The sequence below is a fragment of the Callithrix jacchus genome, chromosome 13 (genome assembly GCF_049354715.1).
Source record: "Callithrix jacchus isolate 240 chromosome 13, calJac240_pri, whole genome shotgun sequence".
NCBI classification, from domain to species: Eukaryota; Metazoa; Chordata; class Mammalia; order Primates; family Cebidae; genus Callithrix; species Callithrix jacchus.
The window spans coordinates 15,874,431-15,901,621 of record NC_133514.1 but is presented as its reverse complement, the minus strand read 5'-3'; the positions used below and the strand labels follow the sequence as shown (position 1 = coordinate 15,901,621).

Below are 27,191 nucleotides of genomic sequence, written 5' to 3'. Positions count from 1 at the left end.
TCCAAGGATTTGCAGCTTATAAGGGGTAAAGGATAAGAATCTTAGGAACTTAGAGAAAGGAGAAACCAGTGTGGTCTAAACCTCTTTAGGAAGGCATTGTAAAAACGTGACTTGAAAAATAGGATGAAGATAATGAGAAGAACATCTTGGGCTGGTACATGGATTACAGTGTGAATGAGGTGTGTGTGTGTGTGTGTGTCTTTTTAGAGATGTGCAGTATACAAACTGTGTGGTTTTACAGTGCAGCCCTGCCAGCAGGGGCAACCACATGGGCAGGAATGAACAAATTCTTTGTAATACAGGAAGAAGGCCTTGTTTGACTGCCATAGAAGGGACCTTTAGTTTGTTAAGAAGACCAGTGTGAGAACAGAATGTTTACGTCAGTATTTGGATTATGTTCCTAGATGCTGAGAATTCCTACATTGGAAGGAACGTTGGAATAAGAAACTGGTGGTCTCACCCTTGCCTTGGCCCCCATCAGCTGTGTGACCCTGGGTAAGTCCTCCAACTCTCTGGGTTTTAATTTGCCCATTCATAGACTAAAAGGATTCAGCTGGGGGCTCTCATTATGGTTTCATGCCTGTTAAGAAGTCAAAAATCCTGTTTACATGACATGCTTTCATTACTGAAAGAAGAGGAGACTTGGGAAAGGGTCCTTTCCCATTTTTCTTTACCCTTGGTATCATAGCTCCTTCTCAAGACGTAGGCTCTCCAAAGCCCTATTCCCTGAAGTATATTAGAGAAGGAAGTGCAAACATAAGATTCTTTTGGTATTTTTATTTAAAAAATCAACCCAGGATGGGATAGACTTAACCTTTTCTCCACTGAGTAATTAACTTGTCTCCTCTCTTTCCCCTACTTGGGGGCAGCAGACCTAAGTATTTTACACTTTTCTTATTTCCTTTCAAGCTCAGAGTTTTCTACCATCGTTATTTCCCAGGCTCTCTTTGGAATCTATGATGATAGCAACTTCCATGCTTATTCTGTAGTCTGCACAATGTTCTGCAGCCCATAACAGGTGCAAAAGACTGTGCTGCACTGAATTGTGTTGAATCATACAGGTAAAGAACCAAGATACTTGTCACCACCTTACCTTTGGGGAAACCAAGGCAAGGAATGGGAAAATGACTTCACTGACATGCACAGTACAGGCCAGGCATGCTAACAGAGCTAAAGGTTTCCATCTCACAGTCCTTGCTGTTCCCCACACGATGATGACGACAGTGGCACGTGCAGGGAGCAGCCTGCAGGCTTTGCCAGGCCCACCAGATGGGCTTGGAAGCCAAGTCAGAGAGAGGCATTTCACTCTCCACATGTAATTGGCATTTACCAGCATTTGCTTACAACAAGAAACATTAAACAATTTTCCACATTTCCTCTAAATGAATGGGACTCCGCAGGAAAACCCTAAAGGGAAGTGTCTGAGAAATCGGTGGCAGAGGAATTTCACTATGAGGGGAGAGAGCCAGTTCATTCTGTTTGCTTATTAATAGGTTCTGTGTCGCCAGCTCCAGGGGGAGCATCCTCTTGAATAGCTGGCGGGGAAACGCATTCAAGGGCTCTGCTTGATGAAAATAGGGAATAACGGGAAGGGAGAGGAAGGGAAATAACTTCAGAAAGGATTGGAAAGCTTGTCCTCTGGAATGAAAACAAGCTGCTGCTAATTTGACTAACTTACTGCTGAGTCTAGGTTCGAGCGTAGCGGCAGCTGAGCCATGTAGAAAGCTGCAGCTCTGCTTTTCAGGCTCCTCTTTGCAATTTCCATGCAGCCGATGTTACATCTCATTCTTTTTTTTTTCTTATTTTTTTATTGCATTTTAGGTTTTGGGGTACATGTGCAGAGCATGCAATACAGCTGCATAGGTACACACATGGCAGTGTGTTCTGTTTGCTTTCACCCCTTCACCCACATTTGGCGTTTCTCCCCAGGCTATCCCTCCCCACCTCCCCCTCCCACTGGCCCTCCCCTTTTCCCCCCAATAGACCCCAGTGTTTAGTACTCCCCTCTCTGTGTCCATGTGTTCTCATTTTTCATCACCCGCCTATGAGTGAGAATATGCGGTGTTTCATTTTCTGTTCTTGTGTCAGTTTGCTGAGAATGATGTTCTCCAGATTCATCCATGTCCCTACAAACGAACTCATCATTTCTGATTGCTGCATAATATTCCATGGTGTATATGTGCCACATTTTCCCAATCCAGTCTATCATCGATGGGCATTTGGGTTGATTCCAGGTCTTTGTTATTTGTTAATAATTTGTTATTGTAAATAGTGCTGCTTCTTTTAGATAAGGCTGCATTTAGAACCTAGTGTGTTTCAAAAGACCAACTGCAGAGGCTGGGGTGTGTGTATGATCTGGTTAGAGAGGAGGTTGGTACTGACTGTGGCTCAAGAAATAGATGAGAAATGTTTCCCTGTGTGAAGCGTTACCTAGAAGCAATACATGGCCGTGTCGCTCTCCTTAAGGAACGTTCATTTTGTCATCTTGATGCAGGGCAAGTGAGCCTCAAAGTCGGGCGTCGTAGGGCTGTTGGGCCTCAAAGGGTTGTGGGGTGTCCCTTATGCTGTTCTGCTGAGGTGCAGGATCCGAGAAGTAAAGAGACAGGACACTGAAGAACTGGTGAAGAGCAGGTGGACTCGGGGGTCACACCACCTGTGAGTGGAGATCAGAGAGCCCCCCCCCACCCAATGCCCCGCAGCATCTGTATTTATTAGGTACAAGCAGGGGGCAGGGTCGTGAGTGAGGTCATCATCTATAGGCTTAGTAATAGGGCACACATAATGATGAGTCACAAGCAAGGGGGCCACCCCATTATGTCACTTGGGCAGAGAGGTGGGCCCTGCACAGTCAGGGGCTGTGCCGTGTGCAGTGTTAGAGGGTCATGTACAGAAAAGGGGTCCACCCCCATTAGGTCACCGAGCCAAGGAGGTGGGCTGTGTGCAACAGGTGTTGTGTGAAACACCTATCTGGGGGCTAGAGACTTCAAAGGATTTCTAATAGAAGGATACTGTAAGCCAATGCAGTAGGAGCTGACAGACTTGTGCTCTTCTCTTAAAATATTTATGGGAGGATGAATTGAGAAAAGACTGACAGGGTGTACAGCCGCTGTGACTGGTCACACCAGAGGGTTCTTCTCCCTCGGTTATTTCCAGGATCTCAGGCCTGAGGCCTGCTTTCCACAGGAACTGGATGCAAGGTACTACCACTCTTTTATTGGGGGGGGGGAGAGGCTCTTGCTCCAACCTGCCATACAGCGTATGCCCTTTCAGGCAGGGACACCACCGCCTGGGTCTTTGGTTCTTGTCCTGGTCTGGCTGTTTTCCCATGTACTGCTTCTGTTCTGTGACTGCTCTAGGCATTCCTCCTGCTACAAACTACTGTGGTTATATGGAAGGATTCTGTAAATCAGCACTAAATGTGTCAGTGCAGCTCCGACTATAATACCTATATGATTATATAGAAAGATTATACAGAACTAAGTATGCTAGATATAAGTATTAAGTATGATTATATAAGCTAGATATATGTAAGCAGTAAGTTATACTTCAGGCACTAATTCTATAAAGTAATATATGATTATATAAAAAGGATTATATAAAGGAAATAGCTGAGTAATAACACTATAAGATATTTTTCAGGCAGAAATTGTGCCTGGCATCTGGTTAGTTCTCCTTCGTCGGTGCCCATAGGGGTGTTACCCACAGGGCTTAGCCCACTAGGTTTCTTGGCTTCACCCAGGAAAGAATTTAAGGGTAAGCCAGTGGCAGGGTAGAAGAAAACAGCTTTATGGAAGTGGCAGTGTTACAATTCCATGACTGTTTCCTGTGGAGCCGGGCTGCCCCATTGGCTGCGTGTGACAGTACAGCTCAGGGTGGCTTTGCAGTCATTATACCTGCTTTTAATTACATGTAGATTGAGGGACAGTTCATGCAGAAAGTTTTAGGGAAGGGGAAATAACTTTTGGGCATCAGGTCATTGCCATGGAAAGGGGCGGTAACTCTGAGATGTTGCCATGGCAATGGTAAACTGACATGGCACAGTGGTGCCATGGAAAGTGTGTCTTATGGAAAACTGATTCCGCCTGATCCCCATTTTAGCTAGTCCTCAATTTGGTCCAGTGTCCCAGCCCTGCCTCTGGAGTTGAGTTCTACGTCCTGCCTCAATCTGCTCAACTAATATTTATACCTGTGCTGTCCTGGGATATGAAGCCAGTTGAGTTGTATACCTGGTTCTCAAAGACAATGATGAAAAAGACAGAAAATAAATAGATAATCATGATACAAAATATATGCCGTGCAGGGTGCAGTTTTGCATAGGTTCTTAAGAAAGGGGTCCCTGTCCCAGGCTGAGGAGGGTGGAGAATGCAGGGTGTAGAGCATGCCTGAAGGAGAATTAGCAGTGAGTTGGCTGGTTTTCCTTCTACAATAAGAGGTGTGAGCTTTAAGTACTCTGGGACCCACTGAAATTGTCTGCAAATTTGTGTGTTATGTTACATACATATCTGCCTTTCTCTGGAGAGGACACATAACTTTTATCAGATTCTTAGAGGCCTAAGACCGTCTCTATCCCTAATTAATGATTTATGTGAACTGTACAGTATTTCTGAATATCATATCGATGCCCAAATAATAGACTTTGTATTTTCGCTTCTGTTTGTATATATTTGCATATGTATGTGTGGAATTAAAGCAAACATTTATGTAGTTATATCTTTGTGCACACTTTTTTTTTAAGTTTCAGAAGAGTTACTGCTTCATCAAAGAAAGTGGGCACTTTAAAAATCTGTTGGTGCATATTGTCAAAATTCCCTCTCCTAATCTGTACAGGATTATTATTGGTGTAGGTAGAGTGCCATTTCCCTGAACTCTTGCCAATGCTATTTTTATTGCCTTTTAATTAAGAAATATTTAAGTATAAAGTGGTACAGAAAAAAATAGATACCTATGAGCTTATTTACCTAGATTTAACAGATAATGACAATTTGCCATAGTTTTTCATATTTTAATAACGTGTGTGTGATAGCGACAGCAGAAGCCCACTCGTTCCTTCCATCTCATTCATCTCCTTCCCTCCCCCAACACGCAAGCTAGCTTGCTTGCTTTCTCTCTTTCTTCCTTCCTTCCTTGTTGGTTCATTCTTTGCTTCCTTCCCTCCTTTCCTTTCCTTTTTTCCTTTCTTCCTTTCCCCTTTCCTTCCCTCCTTTTCTTTCCCCTTTCCTTTCCCCTTTCCCTTTCCCTTTTCCCCTTTCCCTTTCCTTTTCCCTATCTCTTTCCCTTTTCCTTCCTTCTCTTCTTCCATAGAGAAAGGATCTCACTATGTTGACCAGCCTGGTCTTGAATGCCTGGGCTCAAGCAATCCTTTCACTCTGGTTGGCCTTCCAAAGTGCTGGGATTACAGGAGTGTGCTGCTGTGCCTGGTCTCAATATGTATATTTCTCCTAATCACTAGATTACTAGGGATTGGCCCCCAAGGGTTTTTAGGTAAATATTTTATATACTTTAACCACTCACAGATGTCTTCAACAATATATAATAATGTGCTTCTTAAAAGGTCTATTATACTGAGTACAGTTATTGTAATTTTTTTTTTTTTTTGAGATGGAGTCTCCCTCTGTCACCAGGCAGGAGTGCAGTGGTGTGATCTTGGCTCACTGCAACCTCTGCCTCCTGAGTTTAAGTGACTCTGGTGCCTCGCCCTCCTGAGCAGCAGGGATTATAGTCACCTGCCACCATGCCCGGCTAATTTTTGTATTTTTAGTAGAGACAGGGCTTTGCCATTTTGGCTAGGCTGGTCTCAAACTCCTGGCCTCAAGTGATCTGCCTCCCACAGTGCTGGGATTGCAGGTGTGAGCTGCTGCGTGCAGCCATAATTTTCTTTAAACATGGATTTTTACCTTCTTTTTCGATGTTTTCTTTGCTGCTTTACTTTTCCTTTGCTTCTCCTGCCTCTCTCTCCTAGCATCCCTTGGACTGAATAGCTTTTGTTAGTCCCTCCTTCACCCCTATTGGTTTAGAAGTTATACAGATAATTTATTTCTACTCTTTTAGGAGTTACCCTTAAAATATTTTAAACAGCTTTATTGGGATACAATTTACATACTATACAGTTGACCCATTTGATGTGTACAAGTTTTAAGGTGTACAAAGTGTGGTAACCATCACCACAATTTATGTTAATATTTTTATCATCCCCAAAAGAAACCCCATAGCCATTATCAGTCAGTCCTCATTCTCCCTTCCCTCTCTTGGAAATCACTAATCTGTTTTCCGTCTCTGTGGATTTATCTATTCTAGACATTTCACATAAATGGAGTCATTCAGTAAGTGTTGTGACTAGCTTCTTTCATGTAATGTAATGTTTTCAAGATTCATCGGTGTCATACCATGTATCCATACTTCACTACTTTTTATGGCCAAATAATAATTATATGCATAACTCATATATATTCATTTATCAGCTGATGAACATTTGGGTGTTTCAACTTTTTGACATTATGAAAAATGACATAAAGAACATTAATGTATGAGTTTTTATATGGACATATGTTTTTCAGTTCTTTGGATAGATACAGAGGAATGAAATCACTAGATAATGTGATAAATCAATATTTAGCTTTTAAAGAAAACGCCAAACTGCTTTCCAAAGTGGCTGTCCCATTCCCACCAGGAATTTAGGAAGTTCCAATTTCTCTGCATCCTCACTAACACTGTAACTGTCTCTTTTTTAAAAAAATATTGATCCTTGTAGATGTGCAGTGGTATTTGTCATGGTTTGACTGTGCTTTTCCCTAATCACTAATGACGTTGAACATCTTTTCATGTGCTTTCTGGTCATTCCTATATCTTCCTTGGAGAAAGGTCTGCTGAGGTTCTTCCACCGTTTTTAAGTTGGGTTATTTATCTTTTTATTACTGAGTTGTAGTAGTTCTTTGTAGCTTTGGGATACAAGCTGCATATCAGATATTTGATTTGCAAATACGTTTTCCCCTTCTGTGTGTGTAAATGATGGCATCATTTATAGCACCATAGTTTTCAATTTTGGCGAAGTCCACTTGCTCTGTTTTTTTTTTTTCTTTTGTCAGTTGTGCTTTTGCTGTCGTGTCTAACCCAAGTTCATTAAATTTACTCCTATGTTTTCTTTTTTTCTTTTTTGAGACAGGGTCTAACTCTCATGCACTGGAGTACAGTGGCACAATCTTGGCTCACATTTCTGTCTATGCACACTGTGGACTCCAACTCTCGGGATCAAGTAATTCTCCTGCCTCAGCCTTCTAAGTAGCTGGGATTACAGGCACTCACTACCACATCGCGAATTTTTGTTCGTTTGTTTTTTAGTGAAGTTGGAATTTCACCATGTTGGTCAGGCTGGTCTTGAACTCCTGACCTTGTGATCTACCCACCTCAACCTCCCAAGGTGCTAGGATTACAGGCATGAGTGAGCCACTGTGCCCAGACTTCCTATGTTTTCTTCTAAGAGTTTTGTAGATTCAGTTCTTAACATTTATACCTATTGTCCTTTTGAGTTAATTTTTGTGTATGTATGAGGCAGGGTCAAAATTCATTTTTTGCCATGTGGATGTCCTATTGTTCTACCTTTGAATTTGTAACATGCGTATTTTACCTACTTAAGAATATCTTAGGTTTTTATGATAAACTTCAGAATGATCAAGACTCATACCACTTTAATTCTGATCATCCCTACCTCTTTCATGTATTGAGCCTAGTATTTTTTACCTCTGCCTTCTTTTCGAGGCCCCCAGCATTCTTAGTGACATTACACTTCATACATATGTGATGTTAATACTTCCTTAGTGTCTTTGCTCACCATTGCTTTTGCTTTTTACTATTTCCTTCTTGGTTTCTTTGGCTGATATATCTATCTATCTATCTATCTATCTATCTATCTATCTATCTATCTATCTATGCTGATATATATATATTTATTATTTTTTTTAAGGTAGTCTCTCTCTCTGTCGCCCAGGCTGGAGTGCAGTGGGGCAGTCTTGGCTCACTACAACCTCTGCCTCCCCAGCTCAGCTGATCCTCCTACCTCAGCCTCCCACATAGCTGGGACTAGAGGTCCAGCCACCATGTCTGGCTACTTTTTAAATGATTTTGTAGAGGCCGGCTCTCTGTGTTGCCCAGGCTGGTCTCAGACTCCTGGGCTCATGCAGTCTTCCTGCCTCAGCCTCTCAAAGTGTGGGATTACGGTGCCTGGCCATTCTCTTGCTTCTTAACTGAAGTACATCCGTTAGTGCCTATGCCAGCCCAGGTGAGAGTGTAAAACTGTGATTCTGTCTTTAAAAAAAGTCAGTAGTTGGCCTCACTCCATATGAACTTTTAATTGAGCTCTCACTTTGAGTATATTCCTTTGTCATCTGGCTTCTAAAATTGCTGTTGAAATGTGAGTCTAGTCTGTCTTGTCTTTTAGGATGCTTTTAAGATTTTTTTAAATTCTGTACTTTCACTACAGTGACTCTCAGTGTGGATTTCTTTTCTTTATTATTATTATTATTAATATTATTACTACTATTTTGAGATGAAGTCTTGCTCTTGTTGCCTGTGCTGGAGTGCAGTGGTGTGATCTCCGCTGACCGTAGCCTCTGCCTCCCAGGTTCAAGTGATTCTCCTGCCTCAGCCTCCTGAGTAGCTAGGATTACAGGCATGTGTCACCATGCCTGGTTAAAGTTTGCATTTTAATAGAGGCAGGGTTTCTCCATGTTGGTCAGGCTGGTCTCAAATTCCTGATCTCAGGTGATCCACCCGCCTCGGCCTCCCAAAGTGCTAGGATTACAGGTGTGAGCCACTGCACCTGGCCTGTGGATTTATTTTCATTTGTCCTCCTTGGGAGTCTTTCTGTTTTGTGAAAATAGGAGTAATTCAAAGAAATTTCCCCAAGTGCTCCCCACCACATCTACCCACTTTCCTGCATCTCTGTCTATGCACACTACCTTTTTTTGTGACTTCGGAGGAACCACAAGCCAGGAGCGTTGTTCCTCCAAAGTCACAAAAAAGGTAGTGTACATAGACAGGGATGTGAGAAAGTGGGACTCCCCTTCTCAACCATTCACAGGTGTCGCAGCATCTCCACATCAGTTTTTACCTCTCTACTGCATACAGCATACCAACATACTTTGATCTGTCTCATCTTAGAAGACCCAGCTCTTTCTGTACCTCACTTCCCTCTAGCTGAGACCCCGTTTTCTTCTCTGTACAGCAAACCTCCTTGAAAAACTTGAGTATAGTTGCAGACTTCAATGACATTCTCCCCTTCTTCCTTGTACATATTCTAATCAGGAGGCCGCCAATGACCCCCATGTTAAATTGCATGGTCAGTTCTCAGTTCCCCTCTTACTGGCCCATCAGCAGTATTTGGTCCAGTCAATTGTTGCTCCTAATTGAAAGTCATTCCTCACTGGACTTTCAGGACACCACACTGTTTTAGTTTGTTCTCACACTGCTGTAAAGATACTACCTGAGACTGGGCAATTTATAAAGGAAAGAGGTTTAATTGACTCACAGTTTCACGTGGCTGAGGAGGCCTCAGGAAACTTATAATCATGGCAGGAAGGGAAGCAGGCATGTCTTACATGGTGGCAGGCAAGGGAACGTGTGAAGGGAGAACTGTCAAACACTTAAAAACTATCAGATCTCATGGTAACTCACTTACTATCATGAGAACAGCATGGGGGAACTGCCCCCATGATCCAAGCACCTCCCACCAACTCCCCCTCTCTACATGTGGGGATTATGGGGACTACAGTTTGAGCTGAGATTTGGGTGGGGACACAGAGCCAAACCATGTCACACACTCTCCTGTTCTTTTTCTACCTTTCTGATTACCCCTTCTTCATCTGCTTATTGGTTCTTGGTTGTCATCTTAACCGCTTCAGCTTTGGAGCATCCTGGGCTCAGCGTACGAACATCTTGTCTGTTCTGTTTGCACTCTCTCCCTTAGTGAAATAATCCAAACTCAGGTCTTAAATATCCTTTCCAGCAATGTCTGCAAACCTGCAGTCTGTGCGCCAAACCTGGCTTGTCTCTGTAAGACAAAGATGGGTTTTATGAAGAACATGCAAGAACAATCATATATGGCTTGCAAAGCCAAAGATACTTACTATCTGGTCCTTTACAAAAAAGTTTGTTATCCTCTAATAGTATGGTGGAGGCTCCTAAATTTACATTTGTGGTTCAAACCCGTCTGCTGAAATCTGGATAAATTTATTCAACTGTTCACCGGACATCTCTACATGAATGTCTTCTTCAAATTTGACATGACCTAAACAGAGCATTTGAGTTCTGTCTACCTGCTCATGCCACAGTCTCATCACAGTCAATGGGAACACTGTCTGTGACACTTGCCCCCAACCCAAGCATCATGGCTGATTCTTTTCTTTCACTTATACCTCACATTCAGTTTCAGCAAATCATGTTCAAAATACATCCAGATTCTAACCACTTTCAGTATCTTTACAGTGGTTGAGTTTCCTGCTTATATTCTCTCATCTATGTATTGTGAAGGTCCCCTACCGGTCTTGCTGGTCTGCCTTCAGTCCATTCTCTGCATATCTCTGAGTTAAAATATAAATTAGATCATGTCATTCCTTTGCTCAAAACCCTCACATGTTTTTTCATCTACCCCAGGGGAAAAGCAATCCTCACAGTGACCCTCGCAGAGCCACAGTCTGGCCTCTGAGGTCTGCCTGTTCTGTTCCACTGCTTTACTCCGTCTTTCACCTCCTGGCAGCTACAAGGGCCTCATCATTGCTCCTGAAACCCATCAGGTCTGCCTTCGACTTGGAGCTTTTGCATTTGTTGTTCATCTTCCCAAAACATTCTTCTCCAAGATATCTGCATAATATCCTTCAGGTCTTAATAGCAGATTACTGTCTTTGTGCCCACCCTGGTCTGCCTATCTAAAATGGCACACTCCCCCATAATTCCTATCCCCATTCTCTGTTTTGGTTTTCTCCATAGCAATTACCACCGCTGAACATACTATGGTAGGCTTTATTTTTCATTCACAATTACTTATTCCCTTTTCTGAAGGAAGGTTATGCATATCCACTCTTGCTGTGCTTGTCTCTAGTTCATACCATTGACAGCTTTCGGTTTGTGACTTGCTTATATTAATAGAATGTGAGCACATATGGCACAGGTCACTTCTAAGCAGCAACTTCCAGTACAACAGTGTGATTGGCTTTGTGTCTTGCATTTTTGCCCTCTGCCACTATAAGAGCATGCCCAACATAGGGGCTGTTTCTTCAGCCTGCATCCTGGAACTCATAGATTAGACCTATAGTCAACTCCCAGCCTGGAGTAGAGCAACAGGGAATTTATAACCCTCATTTAACGTGAAGAACGAGTATTGTAAATCATTGAGATTTTGGGATTGTCTGGTTACAATAGCAAATACTTAGTAATATATCAAATTTTACTTTAGAAATTATCTTTTTTCTTTCCCTAGCAAGTGGATTATTAAAAAAAAAAGAACCACAAAATTATCTTTTTTTTCTTTTAGAAGGTATATGCTGTGAAAGCAGGGATTTTTCATTTTCATTCATTGCTTTCTTTTTAGTACCTAAAATAGTGCAGAGCACATGGCAGAGCTTCATGAATATATATGATATTAACTAATATATGCTAGAAAATTCTTAGTCATTTTTCCTTTAAATATTTCTTCTCTTCTTTTTCCTTATTGCTTTTTCCTGAAACTCCTATTAGACGTATGTTGGACTTTCTTTTTCTCTCTTCCATGTCTCTTAACCACTCTTTTATATTTTCCATTTCTTTAAATTCCCCAATTATTTTTATTGTGGGTAATTACCTCAGAACACTCTCCTAATGTTTTAATATGTTTTTGACCTGGGACTCATCTGCTTAATTAATTATTTTTTTTAGGTTTTATTTGGGATTGTCTGGTTACAATAGCAAATACTTAGTAATATATCAAGTTTTACTTTAGAAATTATCTTTTATATATTTTATTTCTTTAAATTCTATTCTCTGTTTTCAAATGTGCCTATTTTTATAGTGTGCTTTTCTTGAGTATACTTTGTATACCATCATTTAATCGTTTTGACAATTTAAAACATATTTAGTTTATGCTTATCTGTTGGAAGAATATTATCTGAAGTTTTGAGAGATGGTAACTGCCACCTTTTTTAAAAAAGCTTATGACTGTTGCTCATAGAAAATTGTTTTCTCTTGTGATTTATAATATTTTTGGAAGTTCAGCCACAGTGAGCATTAAAAACGTATTATTGAAAGAGCCACACATGGTCTTTTAAAAAATATTGGCTTGGGATGAATTTTACCCCCTGCCAAAAAAAAAGTGCCAATTTGTACTTGATGCCTGCATATGGTGTAGACTTGAGTGTTCACCTTCTTCAGGAAGTTTTTGTTTTTTGGTCCCCAAAAACTTAGTCAGAGATAATGATGCTTTTTTCTTCCCTGAGGTGTTAAATGGAGTTTTAAAGTTCACCCTTTACTGACGGTGCAGCCTTTTCAGGATCCCTGGATGAACCGCAGTGTTCCCCAGGGTCCCTGCAGGAGTCAGAGTCTGTGTGAAGCTCCACCCTTCACTCTTAGGTCTGTATTCTTTGAGTCCTTTCTCTCCCAACCTTCCACCATCCTCAGCCCTAAGGAATCAGCTTTCAAGCTGTTTTGTCTTCTGGAGACTGCTTAGAAAGATCTTTCCTGCCCTGAGATAAAAAAAAAAAATCTCCATCTGTATTTTTTCTAGGTTTTAAAAAATTACTTACTTTCTTTTTTACATTGAAAGATTTAGGTCATGTGAAATTTATTTTGGTACATGGTGTAAGGTAGATACGTAACTTTACTTTTCTCCCAAATGGCTAACAAGTTGTCTAAACATATCTTATTAAGTAATTCATTCTTACTCTGTGTTCACCTTTATCACGAATTCTTATGCATATGGGGTGAGTTTCAGAGCTTTCTGTTTCACTTTAATGATCTGTCTGTCATCCCCTGTGCTATTATCATATTCTTTTAAGTAGTGTATCTTTCTAGTACATTTTAATATTGGGAAATTCAGGCCACCTTGTAGTCCTGTTTTTTTTTTCTTGTCTAATAGCTGATGTTTATTCTTTTTAACAAAATGAGGAATTATTTTGTTCAGCCACACAAAATATGTTTAAAATTTGATTGCAATGAGACACATTTATAAATTAATTTTAAAATAACTGGCATCTTTATGGCTTTGAGAAGAAACAGTTCCTTATATGAAAGTTTTTCATCTAACATTTTTTTTTAAAACTTAGTATTTTTTTGTTTTTCTTTTAAATGGCTTTAAAACACTTTAAGTTGTGGTAAAATAGACATAGCATAAAATTTACTGTCCTAACCATTTTTAAGCATATAGTTCAGCAGTAAAGCTCATTTCCAGCTCATTCAGATTTTAATATAACTTCATGTTGCAAAAGGAAAACTCTTTACTCATTAGACAACTCCCTATTCCCTCTTATCACAGAATGTTGGCAGCCAACATTCTTTCTATTTCTGTGAATTTGACTACCCTAGGTACTTTAGATAAAGTATTTTTCTTTGTGGAATTTATAAGGCATTTTTCTTTTTGTGACTGGCTTATTTCGCTCAACATCATCAAGTTTCATTCCTGTTGTGGTATGAGTCACAATTTCTTTCCTTTTAAAGACTGAATGTTCTATCATATGATATATGTCACATTTTGTTCATCCATTCATTCATCCATGAACACTTAATTGGCTGCCAACTCTTGATGCTGTAGGTAATACCGATATAAACTTGAGTGTAAAAATATCTCCTTGAGCTCCTGATATAAATTATTTGCGGTATATATCCAGAATTAGAAGGGCTGAATCACATGGTAATTCTATTAATATGAATGTTTTATACTGTTATTAGTGGAATTTTCTCTGCATCATATTTTGTAATTGGTCCTTGGTGGCATAAAGAAAAATGTATATTTCCTATGTTTTTTATCAGTGGTTCTCAAGCTTAGATATATATTAAAGGTATCTGGGAGTTTTCAAAACAGATGTGGAGCCAGGCCTCAGTCGAGAACAATTATATCAGAATTTCTGAGGTGAGCCCCAGTATTGATAGTTTTTTAAAGCTTTCCAGGTGATTCTAAAATGAAGGTTGACAAAGGTATTAGACACAATCATTGTATAGTTGATTTACAGGGATATTTTAGACAAATATCATCTGCAAAGAATCATTTTCTATATTTATACCTCATTAATGTGGTTTTGACTTATTACATTGACCAAAATTTTCTCAACAATGCTAAATACATCTTTGTTTTGTTCTTGATTTTAAAAGAATGCTTTCACTTTAAATATATTAGATGTTGTTTTCAAAGAGATTTTCTTTTTCTTACTGTGTATCTCTTGAACAACATATAAAAGTAGGGATGATTTGAAAAGTTTACATTTTATCCATGCCTGTGTCTTTTGAAATTTTAGTATATATTTTCCTGAAGCAAGCAGAGAAAATTTTTCTTTCTTTCTTTTCGTTTTCTGGATGGAGTCTCCCTCTGTCACCCCAGCTGGAGTGCAGTGGTGCAATCTCGGCTCGCTGCAACCTCCACTTCCCAGGTTCAAGCAATTCTCCTGCCTCAGCCTCCCGAGTAGCTGGGATTACAGGCGTGTGCCACCATGCCTGGCTATTTTTTTTTACATTTTTAGTAGAGATGGGGTTTCACCCTTTTGGCCAGGCTGATCTTGAATTTCTCACCTCAGGTGATCTGCCTGCCTTGGCCTCCCAAAGTGCTGGGATGACAGGTGTAAGCCATCAGGCCCAGCCAGTGGTTTTTCACAGAAATCAAATTACAAATGTATTTTCTATTCATTTCACTCATACATTTAGTAAAATGTGTATGCAATTATCAATGGATGCTGACATCCTTCCTTCCTTCCTTTTGTGACATTTATGACATCCTTATCTGCTTTGCGCATCTGCTATTTTGAAGCATATTGACGGATTCGCTAGCATTGAAACCATGGGTTAGAGCTGCTTTCCAATGATAAGATGTACTTCCCCTCTACTTGGACTGACGACTGTCTGGATTGTTGGGATACATAGCTGCTCTGATCCTAGAAGACAGAGCCACCTTGTTTATTTCTACCTCCGCTCCTATTTAAAGAACCCTTTTACTGGGATTTGGCCTCGGCTGTCATACGTTACTATTTTTTTTCCACATTTCCTGTTTAGATGTTTCTGGGCATTGCTAAATCTGAACAGTTATAAAATAAATGTTGGGTGAGAATGTGTGACAGAGGGGAACAGTACCTGCTGAGACTAAAAGGTGGCACCTGCACCCCAAGTTTCTGGGTCTTATAACTTCCAGGTCTGAGTCAGGAGACAATGGTAAGGGAGGGATGACTTATCTTCCTTTCTCTTTTTTCTCTTTTTCTCCTTCTTTTCTTTCCCTCCTGTCTTCCTTACTTTTTAAATGATCTCCTTTTTATGAAGCCAAGACTGAGATTCATGAGACAATAATTGGCCAGATTTTATTCAACAAAACTCTGTTTTACTGTAGGTTCTGGGGATTCCTTCTGGGTTTTGGCATTATTTTGTCTGGAAGATTTTTTTTCCTTTGGTTGTTTTTAATCTTTTGAGTTGGGTTTTAATCTTTTTTTTTTTTTTTTTTTTTCAATTTTTCTGAAAGATATTTTAGTGGGAAGTTGGGAAAGATTGAATTAAGGCTTAGATTCAGATGCTACTTTAAACCAGAAGCCTAATATCATTTTAATCAAGATAGTGATGTGCAGACCTGGACCGGAAAGGAGACAAGAGAGGAAGCCTGGAGACCAGTAAGGGGAGCTGTGATAGCACATTAAACTATTGGAGGACAATCGTTTTTTGTTTGTTTGAGACAAGTTCTCACTCTGTCACCCAGGGTGAAGGGCAGTGACACAATCATGGCTCACTGCAGCTTTGACTTTCCCAGTCTCAGGTGTTCTTCCCACCTCAGCCTCCTGAATAGCTGGAATTATAGTCATCTGCCACCACACTCAGCCAATTTTGGTATTTTGGGTAGAGATGAGGTTTTGCCATGTTGTCCAGGCTGGTCTCTAACCCTGACTAACACATCTATTGAGAAGGTCAAGAAAGATGTCTAATTCTTGAGACTATCTGACAGTTTCAGTTGTGATTATTCCACATGTAAAAATGAATGTCGTGGGCACTGAGTGCATAGAAGCACGTGGGGTGTGTGATGGGTTTGGAAGAAAATCAGATTTGGATGGGAGAGGGCAGTACAGCCTCCAAAGGGTTCCTGTTGAAGGTGGGGGAGCCTCCAAGGGGTTCCTGTTTCTGGTTCATGTGCTAAGTTGACAGAATGTTTTGTTTCTAGAAGAAGGAGTAAAGAAGACATACTAGAATTCTTTTTTTTTTTTTTTTAGTCTGGCATATTATCTTTGTGACTAGTTATGGTAGGCTATTCTTGCACTGCTATAAAAAAGAGACTGAGGCCGGGCGCGGTGGCTCAAGCCTGTAATCCCAGCACTTTGGGAGGCCGAGACGGGTGGATCACGACGTCGAGAGATCGAGACCATCCTGGTCAACATTGTGAAACCCTGTCTCTACTAATAAAAAAAAAATACAAAAAATTAGCTGGCCATGGTGCCTCAGCTACTCAGGAGGCTGAGGCAGGAGAATTGCCTGAACCCAGGAGGCGGAGGTTGCGGTGAGCCGAGATCGCGCCATTGCACTCCAGCCTGGGTAACAAGAGCGAAACTCTGTCTCAAAAAAAAAAAGAGAGAGAGACTGGGTAATTTAGAAGAATAGAGGTTTAATTGGTTCACAGTTCTGCAGGCTGCACAGAAAGCATGAGAGTAGTATCAGTTTGGGAGTCCTCAGGAAGCTTCCAATCATGGTAATAGGGGAAGGGGAAGCAGGCACAGAATATGATGAAAGGAGGAGGGAGAGAAAGAAAGAAGGAAAGAGAAAGAGAGAAAGAGGGAAAGAAAAAGAGGAGAGAGAGAGAGTATGTGGTGGGGGAGGTACCACATACTTTTAAACCACCAGATCTTCTGGGAACTCAGAGCAGGAGCTCACTTACCACGAAGGGGCTGGCTCAAGCCATTCATGAGGCATCTGCCCCCATGATCCAAACACCTCCCATCAGGCCTCACATCCAGCACTGGGGATTACAATTCAATGTCAGATTTGGGTAAGGACAGATCCAAACTATATCATTAGTCTTTGCAATAATTCATCAGAATTTTCTTATATAAAGTCTAGCCTTTATGGTGGGGCAGAACTAGTGCTTCCAACTTATTATAGTAATGCAAGGGATAGGACTGAGTCTTGATGAAGAGGTCAAATAGCTTGTGAATGGACAAACTTCGAAGTCTACCTACATCTGTGATTCCAAAGCCTGTGCTTCTCCTTCAGTAGAGCTGCTTTGTATGTGTGTCTGTTGGCCTTGAATCATTTTACAGAGACACACAGGGTGCCATGAACTCCTAACAATTGGGACAGTGGAGGTGAGGTTATTTGGAGCTAGCCCCAAACTACAGGGCAGAGACCACTTTGAAAGGTGATCAGCAGCCGGGAAGTAGCTGGGGATGAGGCTGGAAAAAGTGCTGAGGCCTCTAGGTCAGTTTTCTGTTTCCACATTAGCTTTGCGGGGTAATGACTCAGTTTCCTGTAGGGATGGGGCCTGGAGCCAGCATCTGCCTGCAGATGGGGTGACAGGGACAGAGAGCAGGAACCTGGGACAGCCCTGCCTTGCTGTCCTCTGAGCCTCAAAACTCCTGAAGGTAGGGTCCTTCAGCACCACCCTGGAGTTTGTTAAAAATGCAGGCTCAGCCTGGCATGGTGGTTCACGCCTGTCATCCCAGCACTTTGGGAAGCTGAAGTGGACAGATCAGGAGGTCAGGAGATCAAGACCATCCTGGCCATAGTGAAACCCTGTCTCTACTAAAAACACACACAAAAAAAATTAGCCAGGTATGGTGGTGCACACCTGTAGTCCCAGCTACTCAGGAGGCTGAGGCAAGGGAATGGCTTGAACCCCCAGGAGAGGCAGGTTGCAGTGAGTCGAGATCATGCCCTTGCACTCCAGCCTGGGCGACAGAGCAAGACTCCCTTTCAAAAAGAAAACAGATGCAAACTCATGAGCTTCACCCAGACTACAGAATAAAAATGTCTGGGGGTGAGACCCAGGGTTCCATGTCTCCCCAAGCCCCTCACAGGTAGCTTCTGAGAGCTACTAGTGTGAGGCTTGCTAAGTGCAGCCCAAATGTTCACACCATTCTCTGGCCTCTTGTAAAACTTGGCACAGCTCAGGGGACGGTCCCAGAGTGACAGCACAAGAACAAAAGAAAACTTTCCACTTCTTACCAAACATACTGTGAAGTTACAGAAAAGAGCTTGTTATATCACCTCCATACCCTCGTGCTGTCATCCCAGTTAGGATGAAGCTGGGATGTTACCTTGTGCTTTGGGCCACCCCTGACGTGGAATTATGTGCAGTTTAACCACCTGCACATACACACACACACACACACACACACACACACACACACATATATACACACACACACACACACACACATATACACACATACACACACACATATATACACACATACACACACACACACATATATATACACATACACACATACACACAAACATATATATATACACATACACACACACACACACACATATATATATACACATACACACATACACACACACACACACATATATATATATATGTGTGCAATAGTTAACCTTGCCTCTCTGTCTTCTTAGCTCAAACATTATATACAAGTGGCTGGGTGTAGTGGCTGATGCCTATAATCCCAACACTTGGGGCAGCCGAGGTGGGTAGATAGTTTAGTAGATATATAGTTTATATAGATAGTTTATAGTTTAATTATAGGCTCACGCCTTTAATACAAACACTTGGGGAGCCCGAGGGGGGTAGATAGTTTAGTAGATACATAGATAGCTTAGTATATATATGTATCTACTAAAATACATGCATTTTAGTAGATACATATATATTTTGTATTTTATTTAGCTCGCAGGTCCCACAGGTCCCGTAGGTGTGGTTGTGTTGTTAATAGAACCAAGGAAATTTGATCAGTTTGCTGGGCTGGTAAGAAAACATGCTTTCCTGGAGGTCAGTGACTGTGTTTTATCAAGTTTCTAAACCCAATGACTGGCATGATTACTGGGCCATATAGTAGACACTCCGTAAATACAGTTAAGTGGAATTGAATTACACACAATACCAAGTGGGGATCTGAATGCACCCACTCTGTCTTTCTCGACGCTTTATCTGAACCCATCCTGGAGTCTTGGCCTGAATTTTCTCCTCCAAGTGCTTGTCAGGGAAGGGCACAGACTTGAAGTATTTGCTTACAAGTTAATTTGGATATCAGCAAGACTGAGTATCAGCACTGAGGGGGGTGGAGAGTGATGCCTTCAGGCTGGCATTTTGAAACCAAACCATTAAGTTCATTAACAGTAATGAAACACAGGGAAGACAGCAGCAGGGAGAGATGCATGGTATAAAGTGAGCATCAGCTCTCCCTTCACCCTCCTCACTTTTTCATTCTCTTCCTCTCAAAATGAAAGTTGCTGACCTTTGGGGTTTTGTTTACTCCTGTGAACTGTGAAACTGTTGCGTTCTTGAATAATTGCGACTAATCCTAGGGAAATAGATCTTTTAGAAAGGCCTAATTTAAAGCAGCGTGGTACAAAAAGGCAGATCTTGCATTTCGAGAATATAAATGGATAATACAGATTCCAAGTTCCTTGAAGAGCGTGACCAAATCATGTTGTGTGTGTGCATGTGTGTGTATGCGTTTCTTTCTGGTGCAGTGCAATGCTTGGCACATCGTGGGTGCCCAAATTATGTTTGCTGTGTTGCATTTAAAAAACAAACCTCAAGCTGCTGTTCGAATTCACCTCTCTGTTCACACTCCCTTTCTGTTCCCTGTGGTCAGCTTGGGGTGAGCTTGGCACGATGGAGGGACCTGCAAAAGGCACCCCGTGTTTCTCAACTGAAACAGGCCCCTGGAAGTGTACAAGCAAAGTGAATTCAGAGCTATGGATAGGCCTGGAGGGGTGGGAGGGAGGGGTGGGTAAGCCTGTCCTGCATGGCTGATGTGAACTGTGACGGGCTTCTAATAGGCGAAATAAAATTGCAGTCACCGCTGTAAAAGACTTCTGCTGCAATTTGTTAATCAGGGTCTGGGGAGATCGATGACACTGAATGATTATGTAGCATTAGGCAAACGTCCCGGTCCTTTGGCATTGCTGGTCTCTGGATGGGCTACAGATGCTCACATCTGCTTTTGTTACAGCCCCAAACTCCTGCGACCTGGCATGAAGTTAATGAAGGCCCCTGCACTATTCCCCACATTCCTTTAGCAAAGTTAACCATATCTGGTCAACTTGGAAATCCAATGAGTTAATTAAGGCAGAATTGTCTATGATTTCCTTTTACATTATAACTGCCCCCTCAGCCCTCACCCACCCCCACACGGACTCTGTCCCCCTCCTCCCTGCAAACCTAAGCAGTGAAACTGCCTCTTGCCCCATGTGCCAGAATGATTAATGGGGGGACTACAATGAGGTCAATTAGCTGGGGTCGGCTTGTAGCTGAAAGGTGGAGTGTGTTTCTTTATTGAACACTGCATTCACACTCCAAACGGTGACCTGCGCTGCAGTGATTTATTGCGAGGGCAGTCCTCTGATCACTTACCTTCACTGCTTGTACCTTGGCTTTGAAAACCGGGCTTTCACTGTCAATTAACACCAGACAAGGAGATCCATTCAAAATCTGAAATGCATACCTAATCATGGAGTGGGGGCAGGGGCCGTGAGGGGAGGGGCCGAGCGTAGAGGGTGGCAGCTCAGGACAGTGGCTCTGTCGCCGGCCAGCGGGACACCCAAGCTGTGAAGGGGCTGGGTTTTCCTTTGAGGACTAAAATGCCGTGGGTTTGCAAGCATGTTACCCTGCTTAGCAACAGGATCTTGAAGGAGTGGCTTTGTTGGCCCCAAAGGGCACATTCTTCTACTCAGTTTCGTAGACATGAGAGAGCGGCAGGAAAAACTTAGCGGTTTCTGTGTATTCTGAAAGCAATGATAATTTCTTGCGCGGGCCTCTGAAATGGGATTTCAACTTGAGTCCCTTGCATTTGGGGGCTTTCCAAACAAGGATTTTTAGCATCTCAGAGTAACATGATGGGTTGATATCTGTATTAAACACTAAGGCAAGAACGAGCCTTTCCAGGGATGATGAAGAATATGTCATGGATCAATTATATTTCTTCCTATGATAATTATTTGGTTTGCATTTTTTAATTGATGCCAACATTCATACATGTTTGTGAGGTACATGTAATATAATGTTACATGCATAGACTGTGTGATGAAAGAGTCAGGGTATTTGAGATGTCTGTCACCTCTGTATTTATTATTTCTATATGTTGGGAATATTTCAGGTCCTCTCTTCAAGCTATTTTGAAATATACAATACACTATTGTTAACTTGCACTCTGCTCTCAAACATTAGAATGTATTTCTTCTAAGTGTAGGTTTGTCTCGTTGTACTTATTAGCCAGCCAGTCTGTCTGCATTCCCTCTATGCATACACACCATTCCCAGCCTCTGGTATCTATCATTCTATTCTCTATCTCTGTGATATCAATTTTTTTTTAGCTTCCACATATGAGTGAGAACATATGGCGTTAGTCTTTCTGTGCCTGGTTCATCTCACCTAATACAATGATGTGCAGCTCCATCCATGTTGCTGCAAATTACATGATTTCATTCTTTTTCATGTGTGAATACTATTTCATAATGTGTGTTTATGTATCTCACATTTTTGTCATTCATTCATTCATTCGTGGGCATGTACGTTGTTTCCATAGCTTAACTAGTGCTGCAATGAAGTTGGGAGCATTGGTGTCTCTTCGATATACTGATTTCTTTTTTAGATAAACACAGAGTAGCAGGGTGCCAGGATCATATGGAAGTTCTATTTTTAGTTTTCTGAGAAATCTCCATACGATTTTCCATGGTTTTACTGATTTACGCTCCCACTCACAGTGTATAACAGTTCACTTTTCTTCATATCCTCACCAGCATCTGTTACTTTTTGTCTTATTAATAACAGCCATTCTAACTGGGGGGTAAAATGATATTTCACTGTGCTTTTTTGTTTGTTTGTTTGTTTGTTTTGAGATGGAGTCTCACTCTTTTGCCCAGGCTGGAGTGCAGTGTTGTGATCTCAGCTCACCTCTGCCTCCCAGGTAATTCTGTCTCAGCCTCCTAAGTAGCGGAGACTACAAGCACAGGCTAACTTTTTATATTTTTAATAGAGATGGGTTTTCACCATATTGGTCAGCTTGGTCTTGAACGCCTGACCTCGGTGATCTACCTGCCTTGGCCTACTAAAATGCTGGGATTACAGGCATGAGCCACCGTGCCCGACCTCATTGTGGTTTTGATTTGCATTTCTCTGATCGTTAGTGATGAAGAATGTTTTCTTGTATACCCGTTGGCCATTTGTATGTCTTCTTTTGAGAAGTATCTATTCCTGTCCTTTGCCCACATTTTAGGCATTGTTTGTTTTTGTTTTTGGTGTTGCATTGTATGAGTTTCTGTATATTCTGGATATTAGTCCCTTCTCAGATGAATAGTTTGCAAACATTTTCTTCCATTCAGCAAGTTGTCTTTTCACTCTGTTCGTTGTTTTCTTTGCTGTGTAGAAGCTTTTTAGTTTGATATAGTCCCATTTGTGGTTTTGTTGCTTGTGCTTTTGAAGTCTTGGCCACAAAATTCTTTACCAGACCAAAGACCTGAAGTGTTTCCCCTGTGTTTTCTTCTAGTAGTTTTATAGTTTTGGGTATTAGATTAAGTCTTTAATCTCTCTTAATTTTTTCTGTATGGTGAAAGAAAGGGGTCCAGTCTTATTTTTCTGTGTATGAATATCCAATTTTCTCAGCACCATTTATTGGACAGGGTGTCCTTTCCCCAATGTTCGTTCTTGGCACCTTTGTTGAAAATCAGCTAGCTGTAAATACATGGATTTATTTCTGGGTTCTCTATTCCATTGGTGTGTGTGTCTCTTTGTAATACCAGTACCATGCTGTTTTGGTTACTACAGCCTTAAAATATGTTTTGATTCCAGGTAGCGGATGTCTCCAGCTTTGTTCTTTTGGTCAGGATTGCTTTGGCTTTTCTGGCTCTCTTTTGGTTCCATATGAATTGTAAGATTGTCTTTTCTGTTTCTGTGAAAAAGGATGTTGGTACTTTTATACAGGTTACTTTGAATCAATTGTTGTTGTTTTGGTGGTGTCTCACTCTGTTGCCCAGCCTGGAGTGCAGTGGCATGATCTTGGCTCACTGCAACCTCTACCTCCTGGGTTCAAGTGATTCTTCTGCCTCAGCCTCCTGAGTAGGTGAGACTACAGGCACCTGCCATCACACCTGGCTAATTTTTTGTATTTTTAGTAGAGAAGGGGTTTCACCATGTTGGCTAGGGTAGTTTTGAACTCCTACCTCATAATCTGCCTGCCTTGGCTTCCCAAAGTACTGGGATTACATGCATAAGCCACCATGCTGGCTGATCCTTTGTAATTTTTGTAGTCTCAGTTTTCTCTAGTTCTGCTCTGATCTTTATTATTTCTTTCCTTTTCCTAATTTTGAGTTTGCTTTATTCTTGTTTTCCTAGTTCCTCAAGGCACATTGTTAGATTGTTCATTTGAAATATTTTGACTTTTTTGATGTAGACACTTACTGCTATAAAATTCTCTCTTAGCACTGCTTTTGCTGTATCCCATAGGTTTTCATATATTGTGTTTCAGTTTTTATTTGTTTTAAAAGATGTTTCTATTTTCCTTAATTTCCCAATTGTCACTTAGGAGCATGTTGTTTAAATTCCATGTATTTGTACAGTTTCCCAAGTTCCTCTTGTTATTAATTTTTAGTTTTATTACATTGTGGTTTGAGAAGATACTTGACATAATTTTGACTTTCAAAAATTTGTTAAGACTTGTTTTTGTGTTCTGACATATGGTTGATCCTGGAGAACATTCCAAGTACTAATGAGAGGAATGTGTATTGTGTAGCTGTTGGGTGAAATGTACTGTAAATGTCTGTTAGGTCCATTTGTTCTAATGTGCAGTTTAATCCCAATGTTTCTTCTTAAATTTTCTGTGTTGATCAATCAAGCTTGTCCAACTCAAGGGCTTCATGCAGCCCAGGACAGCTTTGAATGTGGCCCAACACAAATTCATAAACTTCTTAAAACATTGAATTTTTTTGCGATGGTTTTTTAAGTTCATCAGCTATCATTAATGTATTTTATGTGTGATCCAAAACAATTCTTCCAGCGCAGCCCCTAGAAGCCAAAAGGTTAAACACCCCTGGTAACGATCTGTCTAATGCTGTGAGTAAGGTGTTGAAGTTCCCAACTGTTATGTTGTTGAAGTGTCTCTTCCTTCAGAGATGATATTTTGCTTTATATATCTAGGTGCTTCACTATTGGGTATGTATATGTTTAGAACTGTTATATTATTTTTCGGAATTAATCCCTTTATCATTATATAATGACCTTCTTTATCTTTTTGTACTGTTTTTGTCTTTTGCTCTGATATAAGTATAGCTACTCCTGCTCACTTTTGGTTTTCATTTGCATAGAAAATCTTTTTCCATCCTTTTGCTTTCAGTCCATGTGTATCTTTAGAGGTGGGATGAGTTTCATGTAGGCAGTATATAGTTGGGTCATGTATTTTCATCCACCCATTCATCCAGTCTATATCTTTTAAGTGGAAAGTTTAATCTGTTTACATTCAAGGTCATTATTGGTATGTGAAGATTTATTCCTATCATTTCATTAATTGATTTCTTGTTGTTTTGTATATCTTTTGTTTGTTTCTTTATTGCTCATTGTGTATCATTGTGGTTTGGTGGTTTTCTGTAGTGCTAATATTTGATTAATTTTTCTTCTTTATTTGTGTGTTTGCTCCACCACTGGGTTTTATAGTTGCATGTGTTTTCATGATGGTAGATATTGTCTCTTGGCTTTTAGGTATAGAACTCCCTTAAGCATTTCTTGTAGGACTGATCTAATGGTGATGAATTCTCTCACCTTGTGCTTGTCTAGGAAAGACTTTATTTGACCGTCATTTATGAAGTGTAACTGTGCTAAATATGGTATGTTTACCTGACATTTCTTTTCTTTCAGCACTTTGAATATATCGTCCCATTCTTTCCTAGCTTGTAACACTTCTGCTGAGAAGTCCATTGTTAGTCTGTTGGGGGTTCTAAGTCATTAGATGCCTTTTTCTTGCTGTTTTTAGAATTGTCTCTTTATCTTTGACTTTTAACACTTTGGCTATAATGTACAGTGGAGAAGACCTTTTTGTACGGTACCTGTTTGGGAATCTCTGAGCTTCCTGCCTCTTGATGTCCAAATTTGTTTTTAGACTTGGGAGTTTTTCAGCTATTATTTCATTAAATAAGTTTTCTAACCCATTCATTTTCTCTTCATCTTCTGTGATATGAACATGTTGAATATTTGGTTGCTTTATGGTATGCCATATGTCATGTAGGCTGTTTTCATTAAAAAAATTCTTTTCTCTGTACTTTTGTCTGATGGGTTATTTCAAAAGAATGTAGAGCTCTGAAAGTCTTTCTTCTGCTTGTTCTAATCTATTTTTAAAGCTTTTGCATGTATTTTGTGTTTATTTAATAAATCCTTCAGTTCTAGAATTTCATTTCTTTTTGAAAGATTTCTCATTCATATCCCAAAATGTTTTTCTATTTTCTTTGTATTGTTTTTCTGTATGTTCTTGTATCTCACAGAGCTTCTTAATATCATTATTTTGAATTCTCTTTGAGGTTTCATAAATTTCTTTTTGATTGGAATTTGTTGCTGATGAATCATGGTGTTCTTCTGGAGGTGTCATATTTTTGTATGACAGCCTCCATCACTCTTTATTTCTCCTTACGTTGGTATCTATGCGTCTGACCTAACAGTTGCCTGTTTCAATTTTTGAATTTGCTTTTAAAGGGGAGGACTTGTTTTGCTGAAGATATATCTATAGTGTTGGCTGGGTAGGCTTTGATTTGTTGGATTGGCTTTGATTCTGGGTGCATGTAGTAGTAGAGTCTCTGTATGGTTTCTTGTGCTATAAACAATGTTGGTGGTATCTGATTTCTTTCAGTGACTTAGAGTGTAGTTGTTAATGAAGCCTGTGATGAAGCTTTGCTACATATGGAAATAAGTAGGGGGTGGGGGACCTGTCTTTGGACTCTAGTGATGGGAGTGGTGGGCCAAGTATGCCTCTCCTTGGGTCCCAGGGTGTCATAGGCTGGCACTGGTGCTACTAAGTTCAAAATGGGTCAATTCTTAGACCACCAGGTGGCTTTCTCAGGTATAAGTGGTGCCAGTGGTAGCTAAGCAGATGAGCAGATTCTCAGGCTCCTTGGCAGCAGTTGTGGCATGGACAATGACAGAGTAGTGGTGGGACTAACCTCTGGGTCCCAAGTGCTCCATGCTGGTGTTGGTGGTGGCCTTGACAGACTGGGTAGTTCAGTCCCCAGGCCTGTGAGTGGGTGCCTGCTGTGGTGGTAGCAGCAGGTTGGGTGGGCCTGACCTCAGGCCCCTGGAAGGAGTGTTCAGGTGCCAGTGGAGCTGGGTGGTACCCAGTTCCCCAGACAATGTGCTCAAGCACTGGTGCTGCAGAGTCAGGCCATGTGAATAGATCTATTCTTAGGCTCCCTGGTAGTACATGCATGTGTTGGCTGAAGTAGGAAGGGGTGGAGTGACCCTCAGGTCCAAGGCAGCCAATCCTGGTGAGGCAGCTGAGCTGGCTACCTTATTTCCCTCTTTTTCTTTGCTTTAGGAGTTTCCTGTCACTTCTCTGTTGAATTTCGGCCTTCTCTCTTAGATGGTGTACTTGAAGTATGATTATTTCCTCACTACTTTACTTCTTCTTTATGAAGGAAGTGAGTACCAGATGCATCTAATCCGCCATCTTGAGGCCCTCCTTTCTTCCTATTCTCAATCTCAGAATCCTTAGAACACCGCAGTGGTCTCACCTTTGGGAGTGTCCACAAGAACATCAAATGATTTGGGATCGTATCCCCTGGTCTGCTGCATTCTCTGGAAGCTTCCTCCTCTGATATCAGCATAGCTCACCCCT

The 27,191-nt window shown here is 41.0% G+C and overlaps 1 long non-coding RNA gene across 1 annotated transcript in view; it reads left to right on the top strand.

Annotated features, from left to right (window-relative positions):
• The first annotated feature begins 402 nt into the window (after positions 1 to 402).
• The window catches only part of LOC108587996 (uncharacterized), a 199,971-nt gene continuing 173,182 nt past the window's right edge, over positions 403 to 27,191 (top strand). The window contains exon 1 of the long non-coding RNA XR_008475887.2: positions 403 to 495. This is a non-coding gene — a long non-coding RNA (uncharacterized LOC108587996). The remainder of the gene's footprint in view (positions 496 to 27,191) is intronic.